Genomic DNA, 17276 nt, shown 5'->3' with positions numbered 1-17276 from the left:
TAAGCGACGAATCCATACAACAGCTGGAGGAAGAAGAAATGTACAAATACCTCGGTTTTCATCAGAGCACCCGTATGAAACACCCCGACATCAAGAGAAATGTCACGCAGCAATATATAACGCGTCTCAACAAGGTACTATCATCAAAACTGACAGCTAAACATCTTACCAAAGCAGTCAATACGTACGCCGTACCACTGCTCACATACTCCTTTGGTATCATAAAATGGACCCAAACAGAACTTCAGCAGTTACAAACGAAAACAGCAGTTTCACTCACCCGGTACCATATGCACCATCCTAAATCTGCAACCGAACGTCTTACACTCCCGAGATCAGAAGGTAGGGGCTTCTTATCCATTGTCAATTTACATAAAAATCTGATATCAAGTCTAAGAGAATATTTCCACTCGAGATCTGATACATCGTGTCTTCATCATGCTGTTTGCAGAGCCGATATAAACTATACACCTCTCAATCTGTCGTCGCCAGAAATGCCTGTTTCTACCCCACCTACAAAAGAGATGAATATGGCCATGTGGAAGCAAAAACCTCTTCACGGGAAATACCCCCATGAACTGGATCAACCTCATATCGACAAATCTGCGTCGCACGCTTGGTTGACCTACTCCGGTCTTTTCCCAGAAACAGAAGGATTTGTTCTGGCCATCCAAGATCAAGTAATTGCTACACGGAACTACCGTAGATTTATCATGAAGGATCCAACAGTTGTCTCAGACAACTGCCGCCGCTGTTCCAGAACTACAGAGAGCATACAGCACGTCATCTCTGGTTGCCCACACTTGGCCAACACCGATTATAAGCACCGACATGATCAGGTAGCAAAAATCATTCACCTGAAACTTTCTGTAAAATGTGGATTTCTTCAGTCATCAACTGCATATTGGAAATATACACCTCCACCCATTCTCGAAAACTCTTCATATAAACTACTATGGGACCGAGAAGTCATAACCGATGTCACGCTCAGCAACAATAGGCCAGATATTATTCTAATCGATAAATCAAAAAGATCCGCATCCCTTATAGAAATTGCTTGTCCAAATACCTCCAATCTGCAAACAACAATAGCCACAAAGATATCAAAATACACAGAACTGGCAATAGAAATACAACGCCTGTGGAAACTAGAATCAGTCACCACAGTTCCAATAGTAATATCATGTACCGGTGTTATTCCAAAATGCTTGCACAGCTCTCTGGCCGCATTAAACCTGCATCATCACACATACGTAGAACTACAGAAAGCCACCCTCCTGAGCACCTGCCACATTGTGAGAAAGTTCCTAGGAACGACTTTTCCTCTGACTCACGCCAAACAACATGAAGTTCCAGGTCGCAGTTCCAGTAATACTGAAGAACAGATTCCCAAAACGGGGACATAAGAAGTCTGAAGTTGTTTGTATTTATTGTATAAATGTATATGTTGTAATTATTTCTGTTGTAAATATTTGTACATATATGTACCTGTAGTTTCATAATCAAGAGGGTGACTCCTTGCTTAGGCCGAGTCAGCCCATTATGTTACCGGCACAAGCCGAGCCTTCCTAAATTGATACAAATAATAATAATAATAATAATAATAAATTGTAACGGGAGGTACACCTCAACGCCGCGCATTCAAAATCAGCGCCTGAAAGAACTCCTCTATTGGTCAAACAGTGAAACTGATAACACAACAAGTTGGAACTTTAATTAGAAGATGTCACCACTGAAAAATTAAGTAATTGTTTTGTTGTGAAGTTTCTAAACTGACTGAATTTTTCCTGGTTTTGTTTTGATATACATCAAGAAGTTTGGACATTTTTCTACAGATGATACCACTAAAAATTATGATCATGCACTCTGGTGCAAAGTGAAAGAACTTATAATTTAAAGAAGTTTTGTATTCCTAGGTTTTCCATAACTGATCTATATTCATTTATTTTTGGGTTGGCAATACTTACTTTTTCTTTCCGCCAGTTTTGAATCTGGCCAATGAAAAATTTCTGTAATTAATTCTCAACCTATCACTACTGGCTTCTTGTTCGATTTTGAGTGTTACTTTTGAAATTAACCAATAAAATTAGGAGGGTGTGTCCTGATTAGTCTTGAATGATCTCGAACCTTCCCTGAGGGTATATAAATTGCGGCTTTTCATTTTCCCTGGCCAATTGATCACCGTCTTGAGAAGTGTGTGTGTGGTAAAGCAGGAGGCGGGCGGCCTCTTCCGTCGCCAGCTAAAACATCTACAAAGTAATGACCACATAAATTATATCTTTCTTGTCGTAGCTACCTCCGCAGCTTAATCCGAGGGGAAAGGTCCGAATCTTTAACGATGTAACCGACTTTTCTAAAATGTAAATTTTCTTCTGGCTAATGTACAACTTGATAAAGCTTTAACTGTTAAGCGGGGATAGAGAGTGAGCTACCCTCTCGAACTCCCCTTCACCTTGGTTTGAGGTGACTACGTTTTGTAACTGATTTTCTTCCTTTCCGTAATGCATTCATTTAACCTTTATTCGTGTCACCTCAGTAGCTTGGGATTAGCCCCTCGACCTCTGGGCCAAGAACGCCGTTAGGATTTAATTCTTCATTATCTAGGAGTGCAAGTGTACGCCTCCGTTCATTTTGTGTTTGGGCCAATTATCTAACCTGTTCTTTTTTCCATGAAGGCCCAGTAGGTTGGCCTAGAAAGGCCAGAGAGTGTAAGAGTTTTGTGAAATGGTGCCTTAAGCGGGCGGTTAAAATTGGACGAATGTTGGAGAGCCTGTTAGCTCTTTTCAAAGTTTTGTAATTGTAAAGTGTGCCTCTGGGAGGCTAGATATTGTGATTTAGGGAGCAAGTGCTCTTGAATTAAGGGATTTCTGCCCTTAACTAAATAATACCACTTCCATTTGTAAAATTGTAAAACTAGGGGCGGGAAGCCCAGAATTGCAAAAATATTGGACTTTCTTAATGTTGTTTCAAGATTGCTTTTGTACCTGATGCTTCATTGTTCATTCAGTGAAATATTGTTAAGTTTGTTTTCGGAAAAGAAATATAACATTTTCAAATTTTAACTCAACTTTGATATTGTAGTTAGACCCATTCAAGCCCGCACATTCTTTTACCATCTCTTCGTTACACACAAACCCCGGAACAATAATAATAATAATAATAATAATAATAATAATAATAATAATAATAATAATAATAATAATAATAATAATAATAATAATAATAATAACTAGCGTTTCTGGGGACCCATACGTCAAATTAAATGTATTTTTTCCCTTTTACAAATATTTATGGAACCCCCCCCATGGTACTACAGTCCTTGAAGGGCCTTGGCCTACCAAGCGACCGCTGCTCAACGCGAAGGCCTGCAGATTACGAGGTGTCGCGTGGTAAGCACGACGAATCCTCTCGGCCGTTATTCTTGGTTTTCTAGACCGGGACCTCTATCTCACCGTCAGATAGCTCCTTTCTAATCACGTAGGCTGAGTGGTCCTCGAACCATCCCTCAGGTCCAGGTAAAAATCCCTGACCTGGCCGGGAATCGAATCTGGGGCCTCCGGGTGAGAGGCAGGCACGCTACCCTTACACCACGGGGTCGGCAAATATTTATGGATAATAAAGTAAAGTAAAGTAAATAAATAAAAAATCCAACCTATTTGAAACTTTTCATGGTTTGCAAAACACCCTAAAGTGGGAGTTAACGCCTTAAATGGTATTGATTTCCCTTAACTGTCAGAGGCTACCGTCTGGACCACGGAGGAGCCAATAATTGTACTAATTATGAATAGTTAATAATCATTCAGTTGTCTCTTCATTCAGCATGAATACAATATTATTTTCACTTTTAATATTGTTTACGTTACAAACTGTGCAGCCTATTGGTGGGATGAAATTAGGTAATTTTGAACATTCATTCTGTTAACAATTATATGATAATAGCAACAACAACAGCAGGAAATTTTATTATTATTATGATGTCCGACTCGTTGGCTGAACGGTCAGCGTACTGGCCTTCGGTGCAGAAGGTCCCGGGTTCGATTCTCGGCCGGGTCGGGGATTTTAACCTTAATTGGTTAATTCCAATGGCATTGGGGGCTGAGTGTATGTGTTGTCTTCATCATCATTTCATCCTCATCACGACGCGCATGTCGCCTGCGCATCCCGGCACGAAAAGCCATACGTGATTTCATTTATTATTATTATTATTATTATTATTATTATTATTATTATTATTATTATTATTATTATTCATGTCGCTATTTCAGCCTTATAATGTTCCGGTATTTACGTGAAATGGAAAACTACAGAAATCATTTCGAGAACAGCCGGTGGGATATGAACCCACGGCACCTCCCAACTTCGGGTTACTAGCCCGTCACGCTATCACTGAGCTAGTCCAGTTTATGGGTCGTTTAAGTTTGCGTTTTAGTATTCAGGGGTCGCCCTTCGTTACCTCATAACCTACTTTAGATCGCCATAATACAATATTAACATTATTTTTTCAAGCCTCCGAGAATTGTAGCTAATAGGACATGATATCTCAAGCGCACGAAAATACTGATCCGCCACACCGGCAGTTGGCATTCGAAATAGAGCATGTGTCGCGGGTTAGTATTTGCACGTACTGTAACTGCAGACGCTGTAACGCGCCCTGATACTATAAGAACTGGCAGCATGGATAGTAAAATCTTCATGTAGATTCTGTTTTGAGAGGAAGTACATCTGGGCAACCATCCTCTATCTCATAGATCGGCAGGGCACGTTGGCATCTCTAACTGGAATAACAATATTTCGGACTTTGACTTGCGGACACTGCACGGATATTGTTCAGGAGCAAGGATATGAATGCCTGCTCCCTATAGGTGGACTATCCAAGAAGGACCACTTATTCATAGAATGGGAAGTTTAAGAATCAAAATATCGAATTATTCTTTTCGCTCTTAATTTTGTAAATGCGCCTCCCTGAATCAGAATATAGGGTCAAGTCTTGTAAAACGGCCGCTCTTGTAAAACGGCCATATTTCGTTCTTTCAAATCTACCGCCTTTCTATCTGGTGAGGAACCCGACAGAGTGTGTCAAAAAGCATTGCCATACTTGCTCGGCTTCCGTTGAGTTGTCTGTTATTGTCATATGTCTGTTTTGTGCTTTTCTACGAGAGAATATATAACATCCACATTCTAAAGGTAAGTCTGACGAAGTCATTTTTATTTTTCGTGTTCGTGAAATATAATTCACTGTAGCAGTATGAGTTTTAAATTATAAAAGGTGAACATTGCCTGTTAAAGCATGGCCTTCGGTGAAGAGAAGCGTAGTTCGTTACGGCAGATTAGTGCTGCCATATGTAAGATAGGCCGTGAATTATTTGGAAGTGTATGGTCTTGTAACACGGCCGGCAACCTGGCAGTTGCAGCAATAATGCCCTACGCCTTTTGTACCAAGGAAGAAAAATACAGGCAGAAGTCAAAAAGCCACAATTTTGACTTCCCCACAACACATAAGAGAACGAAGAGCAAAGAAAATGGCGAAAATGAACCCGAAAGCGAAAAATAGATCCGCACGAAACACTGATGATAGCAGGTGTGGATATTATAATGGACTCTTCAGCGAAGACCACGACGGGCAAATCTGGGTGTGGTGTCATGAGAAATGTGTAAATGCACATGGTGTAAAAGATTTTGTGTGTGAAAAGTGTTCATAAACAGAATTTTCCATAGACGGCCTTCTTACAAGACTGTCTTCTAATATGGCCGTTTTGCGATGATCCTAAATAAGTTCAAGTAAATTCATGTATAATACAGTTGTTTTGAATTCCTACATACTAAACATTTAGTAGTTATGTACCTTTCATTTCCACTTTAATTTGTCTTTGTACTCCTTTTCACTTTCGAATAAAATATAACAATATACTTTGGTGGCCGTATTTGAGAACCTAACCCTACTTGTATTATTATCCAGATTACAATTTGCATAATTATCAAAGAAATTTTAAAAAAACATGCAGTCGCGTTTTGACAAAGGAGTGAGTGTGACACGAATTTTAACTGCAGTTCCCACAAACTTGGATTTTTCACTTTTAACTGTACAAAAATATGAACTACTAGCCTATATCCAGAGATATAACATTTGCACACTTATTCATAACTACAGTATAGCGTGACACTACAACTCCTCAATATTTAATAGAGCTTCCAATTTTGCTGCCGGCCCCACGGTGTAAGTGTAGCCTGGCTGCTTCTTACCCGGACTCCCCGGGTTCGATTCCTGGCCAGGTCAGGGACTTTTTACCTTGTTGTGAGAGTTGTTTCGAGATCCACTAAGCCTACGTGATTACAACTGAGGAGTTGTCTGACGGTGAGATAGTGGCCCCGGTGTAGAAAGATAAGAATAACGGTCGAGAAGATCCGTAGTGCTGACCCCGTAATCTGCAGGACTTCGGGCTAAGTAGCGGTCACTTGGTAGGCCATGGCCCTTCGAGACTGTTGCGCCATGGGGTTTGGTTTGGTTGTATATTAAGGAGGACGTGTATTAAGATGAACACAAACTCCCGGCCCTGAGCTAGACAAATTAACCAGAAGCGGTTAAAATCCACAGCCCTCTGAATCGAAGATCAGTACACCAACCATTCAGCCAAGGAAGCGGACAAACATACAACAAAAATGAGGCAAAATTTTATGAATGATTTCCTCATTTGTTGTGAAGGGTTATACTAACAGGGGTCCAGAAATGCTCGTTTTTTTATTGGTGTCGATGATACTTATTTCATGTGTCAAACATCAAGACAATCGGCTCCACTATGCTATTTTTTAAATTTACTTCACGTCGCACCGACACAGAGAGGTCTTATGGTGACGATGGGGTAGGAAAGGATTAGGAGTGGGAAGGAAGTGGCCGTGGCCCGGTATGCTAAATTTGAAAATTAACAAACTGCTAAGTATAATTAATTTGTTAAAATTAATTGTGTGACTTTAATTTATTACAATGTATGTCCATGTCACTGAGCGAGATGGCCGTGCTGTTAGGGTCGCGCAGATGTGAGCTTGCATCCGGGAGATAGTGGGTTCGATCCCCACTGTCGGCAGCCCTGAAGATGGTTTTCCGTAGTTTCTTATTTTCCTATCCTTACGTCACCGAGAACCTTCGACACTTTTAAATGTTGAAAACATTTCTTAGCAGTCAAAGTAGAGGTCCCCATACTACGAAACATGTAAAATTAAGCAATTTCCTCAATGGGTGCCGAAAGTGAATAGGCTAAAGTGCCCAGAAATGTTTCAAATTTTGAGTCTTAGATAGCTCTATAAAACAAAAAGAATAACTTCCGGCCTAAATGTGGTTCCGGAAAAACAGCCTCAAATCGCTTGTTTCTTTACTCGTTTTCTTTTTTATTCAAATCCTAGCCAAATTAAGTTATTTATATGATTAGTTTTGTAATATGTTCCGTGGTTCAATACCCTTAAGCGGATTTTTATTTTGGAATATTTTTTTGCTAGTTGCTTTACGTCGCACCGACACAGATAGGTCCTATGGCGACGATGGGACAGGGAAGGGCTAGGAGTGGGAGGCGGCCGTGGCCTTAATTAAGGTACAGTCCCAGCATTTGCCTGGTGTGAAAATGGGAAACCACGGAAAACCATTTTCAGGGCTGCCGACAGTGGGGTTCGAACCTACTATCTCTCTAATACTGGATACCGGCCGCACTTAAGCGACTGCAACTATCGAGCTCGGTTTTTGAAAAAAATGTCCGTACCGAATGTAGTTATAAGTTCTTAAGTGAAACAATGCATTAACTCACATTAGCGCTCGCTGTGGTAGAAAAAAGGCAAACTGCTAATCTAATCGACCGGATTATTAGGAGAAAATGTAATTTTTAGGAATAAATAAAGAATATTTTCTCATACTTTATTATCTTTTATTTACCTAAAATTCGTGTCCGGCTAAATGGTTAACGTGCTGGCTTTGGTCACAGGGGTCCCGGGTTCGATTCCCGGCAGGGTCGGGAATTGTAACCATCATTAGTTAATTCTGCTGACACGGGGGCTGGGTGTATTTTTCGTCTTCATCATCATTTCATCCTCATCACGGCGCGCAGGTCGCCTACGGGAATTAAATCAAAAGACCTGCATCTGGCGAGCCGAATATGTCTTCGGACACTCGCAGCACTAAAATCCATACGCCATTGCATTACCTAAAATTCGTAGCTCATATCCTCGGATGTTTTCAACACTGAGTTCCTTGCCTGAAGGGCTAGAACAGTGGATTTTTCCTACTTGTTTTAACGTCGTACTAACACATCGAAGCTTTTTGGCGACGGAAGTATAGGAATGTCAGAGAGTGTTCATAACTTGATAAGGAAAGGAGCTGCATTCGGGCAGTGGGTAGACACTTTAAACGTTAAAAACATGTAAGCTCTTAAGGTCTTTCCAATCGTGAAATTACCACCGTTTCGTCCCAGTGTGGCAGTGAGCTCATCAGTTGGACTGCTGCACCTTTCCAAGACGCTGACGGCTAGGACGCCGTTGGGACACCACTACAAGCCTCCTGTGTAAGACAATGCAGTGACGGTGCACTAGAAATGAAATGTCGTATGGCTTTTAGTGCCGGGATATCCCAGGACGGGTTCGGCTCGTCAGGTGCAGGTCTTTCTATTTGACTCCCGTAGGCGACCTGCGCGTCGTGATGATGAGATAATGATGAAGACAACACATACACCCAGCCCCCGTGCCATCGTAATTAACCAATTAAGGCTAAAATCCCCGACCCGGCTGGGAATCGAACCCGGGACCCTCTGAACCGAAGGCCAGTACGCTGACCGTTCAGCCAACGAGTCGGACGGTGCACCAGAGAAAGCAAGTGATTCCACTTGTATAAATGCCTGCCGTAACATTTGCAATTGATGAAATTAAATTGTGCTTTCCTTCCGGAAACTTAATATTTGATATTTTAATAGTTTCGCTCGTTATATTTCCAGCGGTATTTCTCATGTTTCCTGCAAGTAGTCAAATTGGAACGCCCTAAGATCATATGTGCATTTTTGGATGCCTATTGTCATCGTGTCTTATTTTTCTTCTGTTCTTGAAAAAGTTTGAACCCGCAATTACTTGCTGTACATTTCTTTTTCCTTCAACAGCACTTTTTGACGGTTACTTGAGGTACCCATGAAGATATATTACTGTACTTCAAGGCAATGCCTTATGCTATTGTAATCTATATTTTCTATCATTTTATCAGAAAATAAGGCATTGGCATTTAGATCCACTGTTTATTTTAAATTCATAGGCCTAATCATTTTTGATCATCATTTGTTTTAAGTTCTGGTCAGTGGACACGTTCTAAAATGGTAAGTATCATTACATTTCGTCCCATCTCGTACCATTAGCTGAAGATGACCTAGATGTTAGGCCTCATCATCATGATCGTCATCATTATCATGAGGTACCGAGAATCAGTTTATTCATGCTAATATTATTGGTCTTACGTCCCACTAACTACTTTTACGATATTTAAAGAGACGTCGTGGTTACCGGAATTTTGTCGTACATGAGTTCTCCGACACGAAGAATGCATATTTTAGCGCTTTCACATATCACCGGACTGAACTCGCCAACCTGTACCGTCAGACACGCTCAGCTCGGTTCTTCTTCTTCGTGATTGCGTCGCTTAGGACAACGTGGAATCATCATTTGTTGGCTTTCCTTTACACCCAGTATTCTTTCATACACAACGACTGGGTGTGTTGCTGTTCCTCCGACCACATAATATGTCGTGTAGTCTTTCTTCTTCCTCGAACCGCCATGTTCTTTTAAAACAATCCGATTATATCTCGGTGATCCTAATTCTTGAACGTCCTTTTTTTGTCTGCGTATACCAATTCGGTCTAGTTGTCTTATTCTCCAGGATTGTGCGAATGTTGTTTGATAATCTGTTTCGATCCATTCTTTCTAGGTGTGACAAAAATTGGATTCTTCGCATGCGCGTAGTATATCTATGATTTTAGGAATTCTCTTTACCTACTTTATTATTATTATTTATTATTATTATTTATTATTATTATTATTATTATTATTATTATTATTATTATTATTATTATTATTATTATTATATACATTCGTTTAGCCTCTTAAGGAGCACGTGGATTCATTAAATAGCACTGATATTCTTCATCTTCTTGTTCCTCTTATCTTCCCAAAACTTCCTCAACCTTTCACTATGGGCCTGCAGTCTTTCTTGTGTCCATGAGTTTTTGAGTTTCAAGCTTTTCTCAGATGGATTCTTGGGTGCAAATTTATGGCGGTTGATCTTTTGTTTGTATGTATTCCTTGTGGTTGCCATTGGATCAACGTCGACTTCTGCGAAGTCCTTTTGTGCATCCACTAGCCAGCGAACTTTGTTTTGTCGGTTTCCATTGATAATAAGAAATATTTTCTTAGTCAGTCGTAAGTCATCCATTCGTGCTAAATGTCCATAAAATTTCATACGCTGTTTGCGTGCGACTGAAGTGAATCGCTCAGTTAATGCGTGGAGTTCTTCCGAGCTTTTTCGCATCCATTTACCCTCTTGAAACCTGGGCCCGAATATTTTCCTCAGTACCTGTCGTTCAATTTTCTCAATGTCCTTGATGTTAATGGTAAGTGCTGATGTCTCAGTTGCGTAGAGTGCCTCAGGGAGGGCAACAGTGTGGTAGTGTCGGAGTTTGGCTTTTGTGGATATTGATTTCTTATTGTAGAAGTTCCAGGTGATTAGGCATGCTTTACGTAGTTTTTCTGCGCGCATTTTGTTGGCTGCTTGTTCATTGTCTGAATCACCAATAATTTCACCCAAGTACTGGAATTGTTTGACCTGCAAAATGTTGCCATATTTGGTCGCTAGTGATGTTAGTGACATTATTATTATTATTATTATTATTATTATTATTATTATTATTATTATTATTATTATTATTATTATTATTATTCGTTATGCTCAACTAAGGAACACGTTTGAAATTAGCACTCGCTGTGTTCCTTTTTATTTTGTTCAGTCCATTCTGTATTTAGTTGGGTGGGTTTTACAGAAAATTTGTGTTTGTGAATGAAGGTTCTGAATATTATTCTATCTTGAATGATTTCTTCATTAATGCTAATTTCATTCAGGTCATCACTGATTTATTTTAGCCAATTATTGTGATTTGTCATTGATAAGGCTAAGTTTAACATTTTATTTGTGAGCCCATTATTATCCATTCTATATAACTGACCATGAAATTGTAATCGCCGTTTCTTGATGATATCTGTGATATTTTCTGTAACTTGATAGAGTTCATGTGATTTATTTTTCATCCAAGTTCCATTTTCGCATTTTTCTGCAGCAGTTAATGGGTGGATTGAGTAGCTCATTAACTGTTGTTGTCGGATAAAGGAGGAGGTTTGACGTCAGGAAGGGCATCCGGTCGTAAATATTACTGCCTAAACCAAAGAACAGCTAGAATGTATCTTGAGGCAACCTCTAAAGCTCAAAACCTTAGTTGTAATTTTAGATCAGCTACAGTTGATTTCCCCATAACCGTCAACGGATTAGCATGATTTATTATTATTATTATTATTATTATTATTATTATTATTATTATTATTATTATTATTATTATTATTATTATCGTGTACGGTGCCCGTCACGGACGGGTTATTTTGTAAGAGATTTGGGTGGATTTTGTAAAAAATATCCTTGAAGAGAAATGCAAAATTGTTTGTAGCAAACGTTCTTCATAGTTGCCTCAATAAGTAATTAGGATCAATACGATTAAAAACGTTTGCAATCGATGAAATTAAATTATGGTTCCCTTCTGGGACCTTAATTTTTGATATCAGTGCGATTATTCCAGGTAATTCAATAATCCATCCATACAGTCAAAAATAGCCAAAACTAAACTACGTAACAGAATGAACGTTCGAAAAATGCAAGAACTTCCTAAATGCTAGTTGAATGTGTTATGTATTGAAGTTTCGTTTGTCCCAGTCACGCAACAGGTTCAATTGGGTGATATCTAATTTTACTTTCCTCAGAAACTCGTGACGCAAGGCGCGAAGAGAGAGTGGATATTCCGTTGTTTATTGACGTCACTCAGCTTCTTCCATCAGTGACCTTGAACTTACCAAAGGAACACCTGCGGTTCATCCGCAATGTTTGAGACATTACCTTGTACCTCCATCCAAGGAGAAGAGGGGGAGTTCTCCAAACTTATCCTCCAAGTACAAATTATAGTTATCTACTCTATTACATATTAAAAATATGTTTCATCCGTTCCATGGACGTAAGGAAACTGCGTACATGTTTTTTTTTTCTTACGAGATACTTGTCCTTCTAGCATGTTACCGTGTTTTATTGACAACTAACTGATATACATCATCAATAACTTGAGTAAATTATGACAATATTGACTTTTGCTAAGGTAGCGAGAGAACCTTTAAGCTCTAATACGTCCGATTACAAGGTCATAATGCACAGAGTGACATGGCGAAATTCATAAAAGCGAATTCACTTGTAATAATAATAATAATAATAATAATAATAATAATAATAATAATAATAATAATAATAATAATAATAATAATAATAATAATAATAATAATAATAATGTCCGACTCGTTGGCTGAACGGTTAGCGTACTGGCCTTCGGTTCAGAGGGTTCCGGGTTCGATTCCCAGCCGGGTCGGGGATTTTAACCTTAATTGGTTGATTCCTACGGCACGGGGGCTGGGTATATGTGTTCCCTCCATCATTATTTCATCCTCATCACGACGCGCAGGTTGCCTACGGGATTCAAATAGAAAGACCTGCACCTGGCGAGCCGAACCCGTCCTGGGATATCCCGGCACTAAAAGCCATACGACATTTCATAATAATAATTGTCACGGGGATACCGTAGTTGTGTGGACATGAATGGGTGGATATAAGACAGAAGATTAATTTAAAACTTTAACATTGCAGCTATATTTCTTCAAGTTATCTTTTATTTCTTTTCAAATTTTAAATTTTACACTTTGCTAAGCAAGTAACAAATCAGGTACAAAATCTAGCTCGTGAGCTTGGGGAAAAAATTAGAAAAATCAGAATAATCACCCAATAATCAATTAAGAAGCTGAGCTTGAAGCTCCCTAATTCCAAATGTTATATGAGCGCTGCTGCTCTTTTCAACCAACAGTCAAGGACAGAGTGGGATTTTATCACCCCCTTCTGTTCTCCCTGTACATGAATGACCTATCAGAATAACTGACGAACTGTAAATATCACATATACGCAGACGACATCCAATTGTATATTTATACCAAGCCGAATGACATACAAGAAGTAACCATGAAATTAAACGAAGACCGATGTAACATTAACGAATCGACTAGTAGTCACTGCCTGAGAGACTCATTAAACTCGCAAGCCATCATAATAGGATCTAACAAAGCGCATGGCAAATTAGAAAACATCAGTATGCTGGTTATCAAGATCAATGAAACACCTATAACAAAGAAAGGCTCTGTTAAGAACCTTGGAATCAGTTTTGATATGTATTTAAGTTGGTCAGAGCTCGTAACACAAATTTGTCAACGTGTATTCATTGCACTCACTCTGCAAAATAAGGGACTTTCTACCTGTCAAAACCAGGAAACTGCTCGTTCAAGGACTAATACTACCAGTATTTGATTTGGTGATGTAGTCTACTATAACATAAGTTGTTCACTTGGTTCTAAACTTCAACGGGCGCATAATGCCCGCGTTCGAGTCATTCTAAATGTTCCACTCCATTCCCATATCAGCCCATTCCTCTGTCAGCTCTCCTGGTTAACATTATGTGGTAGGCGTAACATCGTATTTCTCTTCTGCACAAAACACTGCGAACAGGTAAACAAGATTACCTCAGAATAGAGTTCAACTACCTCTCCCCTTCAGGTAGAGCACTCTCAAGGTCATCAGTACGCTCCCTGCTGCCCAACCCCACAGTAGTACGTATACCAATTCATTTGTACCGAGGACCATACGTTCCTGTAATTCTCTCCCGGCTGAAATTAGAGACATAAGTAACCTAAAGTTATTCAGAAGGATGTGCTGGAAATTTTACCTACATTGAGATTAATTTCCTCTAAAAAGCAGCCCCAAATGCTAGATTTAACAAATAAGTAAAATGTAAATGAAAGGTTAGTAACTTTATAGTTCAAATTTTGCGAGATATAGTTTTAATAATATTAAATAATATACATTAATTTAATAATATTAACTTTATTTTTATGATACTTTCAGTTTCAGTTAAATTAAATTTTACTTTAAATTATATTAAATTTAATTTTAATTTTAAGTAGTTATAATGCTCGGCATATTGTTTATGCAGGTGTATAATTATATGGTTTGACATAATAGCAGGGTTCATAGCCTGAGCCCCGCCATGTCCATAAAGTAACAATAAATAAATAAATAAATAAATAAATAAATAAATAAATAAATAAATAAATAAATAAATAAATAAATAAAACAATGCCGCAAACTAAAATTAATCCTTGAAGTTAATCAACCAATCACTTTAGGCAGAGGAAATTTAGAGATAGATGACCTAGCATATGCAGAAGTCCTAGCAATAACCCATGACTTCCTGACAGCTCAAATAGAGATCAAATTAAAAAACAGCGAAGAAAATCGGAAAATACCGCGAAAAGATGTTTACGATGACGACGACAGCAGTGTAACGGGCACAGGTTTCAACTGGGTCAGGCGTTGAGTGTTTGTGACAAATAGAAACGCACCGTTGTACAACTCCATAACGACTGCGTCACGTTTCCCGCCAGACGAGCGAGGAGAGTACATGGAGGGAAGTCTGTCGGCTAGGCCTAAAACTTGATCATATGGCACGAGGTTTGACAAACATCTGCATAAAATTCGATCAGTAGTTTCGAAATTACTCATTGATACTTTCAGGTAACTAATTTAGAATAACCCTGTATTACACTTCAAGAAGTACGGTACTGCAAAAAATGTATGTTAAAAATTACCAAGCTTGCATTGGAATAAGTTCATATAACAATTAAGCAGTATTTTTATTTGTTATTTTTACAGCTTGTGTTACGTCGCACTGATACAGATAGGTCTTATGTCGACGATGGGGTAGGAAAAGGCTAGGAGTGGGAAGGAAGCGCCCGTGGCCTTAATTGAGGTACAGCCCCAGCTTAAGCAGTAAATTATCATAAATAGCGTTTAAACTACTTTATATGAAAGGTACATCTAAACACATTGATGAATGATACCACAACACATAGAAAACAGAAGTTACAAACAAAATGCCCTAAGTCGCCTTCAAAGCACTCTCCATTGGCCATAATAAACTTTCGGCAGAGTTTGTGCAGCTGCTGGAAACTGCCATTGAAGGCGTCTTTCGGTATCAATCGAAGTACTGATATCACACGTCTTTGGATGTCCAGCATGTCAGCACAATGTGTGTCTTTCAGGATTTCCCTGAAGCGGAGAAACAAAAAAGAAGTTTGCAGACGCCAGTTCCGGAAAGCATAGTGAATGTTCGAGAACAGTTACGTGCCACTTAGCCAAGAAATTTCGTACACGGTTCGCAGTGTTTGGGCGGGCTTCACCGTGGAGGAGACTCCACCTTCCAGTCCTGTACAACTCCTGCCGGATGCGTAGCAGCAACCGTTTCAAAACATTCTCGTAGAACGCGGCGTTGATAGTTTGACCCTCCGGTACGAATTACTGGTGGGTCTTTCCATTCTTATTGAAAAGAGCCGATCAATAGCGTCTTGATTCGGGACTGTTGGAGGTGGCTCTTTCTGGAACGTGGGGAATTTGGCGAACATCATGTCAATGATCTTCGTTTGGTCTCCTGATCGAACTGGTAACACCACATCTCATCACCTGTAACGATGGTTTTTTTTTTCAGAAAACAAGTATTTCGGTCACACGTGTCAATGAAAACTCCAGCATTTTCGATCCGTGTAGGCTTCTGCTTGTCAGCCAATGTGCGCAGCACAAATACGGAACAAATCATCCGCTTACCCAATATGTTGTGAATGATGGTGTTCACACTGTTTTTGCCAATCCCTAATATATCTGACGGGCCGATGACCTAGATGTTAGACCCGTTTAAAGAACAGGCATCAATACTTCTGACGTCCTTCCCAGAAACAGTCACCGATTTTGTGCCAGTATCTGTCGCATTTGCTTGATGTTTTCTGCATTTTGACTGTCGACCTGAACGTGGCGCAAGATCAAGAGTTTCATGTTCATCCCAAAAGCGTTTGAACCAGTCGTAAGCGCATGTTCTACTTACGGCTTCTGCTCCGTAAACTTCCACTAACCTATCATGCGTCTCCGTCGCCGTTTTTTTTAATTTGTAACAAAACGTGATGTTTATGCGTTGCTCGGTTGCACTATGACACGAGTCCTCGCACGCACTACGTTCAACTGGCCGCAGCAGACTCATCTGCTTCAGATCCGTGTGGTCAAAGCTACGTAGCGCTTCTCGAGATGTTTCTCTATTCACATTCTCATGCACGCAGTGTTACCACACGTTGCCACTGCTATATCAGTCCATTCACCGTATTTTTCGGAAGCACCTTGTACTAAGTCCTCCAGAAACATATAATTCTCAATTAACTTAGGAAAATCGGAGTACGGTTGAGGATGACTTATTTAGAAACAAATGCACGGATACTATTCCATTGTGTTAGGAACGTTCTTAAGTTATTGCATGAGGCTTGTAACTGCTGTTTCTGAAGTAGAAACTACTGTGGCGCGTAGCTGTGAGCTTGCATTCGGAAGATGGCTCGAACCCTACTGTCGGCAGCTCTGAAGATGGTTTTCCGTGGTTTCCAAATTTTACATCAAGCAAATGTTGGGGCTGTACCCTAATTAAGGCTCCGGCCGCTTCCTTCCCGCTCCTAGCCTTTTCCTATCCCATCGTCGCCATAAGACCTATCTGTGTCGGTGCGACGTAAGGCAAATTGTAAAAAAAAAAACTACCAGTTGTGTTTGAATTGCTTCCATTTCTGCCAGGCCTGCCTCTTTTTTATCTCCTATCCAACATCCCCTTCCTCCGACCCTGCTGGTTTAGGACACGGCCACTATCTTCCCAGTCCTCGTAAATTCATTCCAGTACTAATTGAACTCGGTTTAAACTATTGCAACAGCATTGTTTAAATTTTATTTCGATTTCACAGCTGCAGATTGGCCAATCTTGCTCAAGTTGGTCTTTGTGGCTGGGATATAAATTACTGATGCTTTCCATAAATTATATTTTAATATTTATTTAATGACT

This window comes from Anabrus simplex, chromosome 1 (assembly GCF_040414725.1).
Source record: "Anabrus simplex isolate iqAnaSimp1 chromosome 1, ASM4041472v1, whole genome shotgun sequence".
NCBI classification, from domain to species: Eukaryota; Metazoa; Arthropoda; class Insecta; order Orthoptera; family Tettigoniidae; genus Anabrus; species Anabrus simplex.
The sequence above is the reverse complement of the archived record's forward strand: the minus strand, read 5'-3'. Positions refer to the sequence as shown.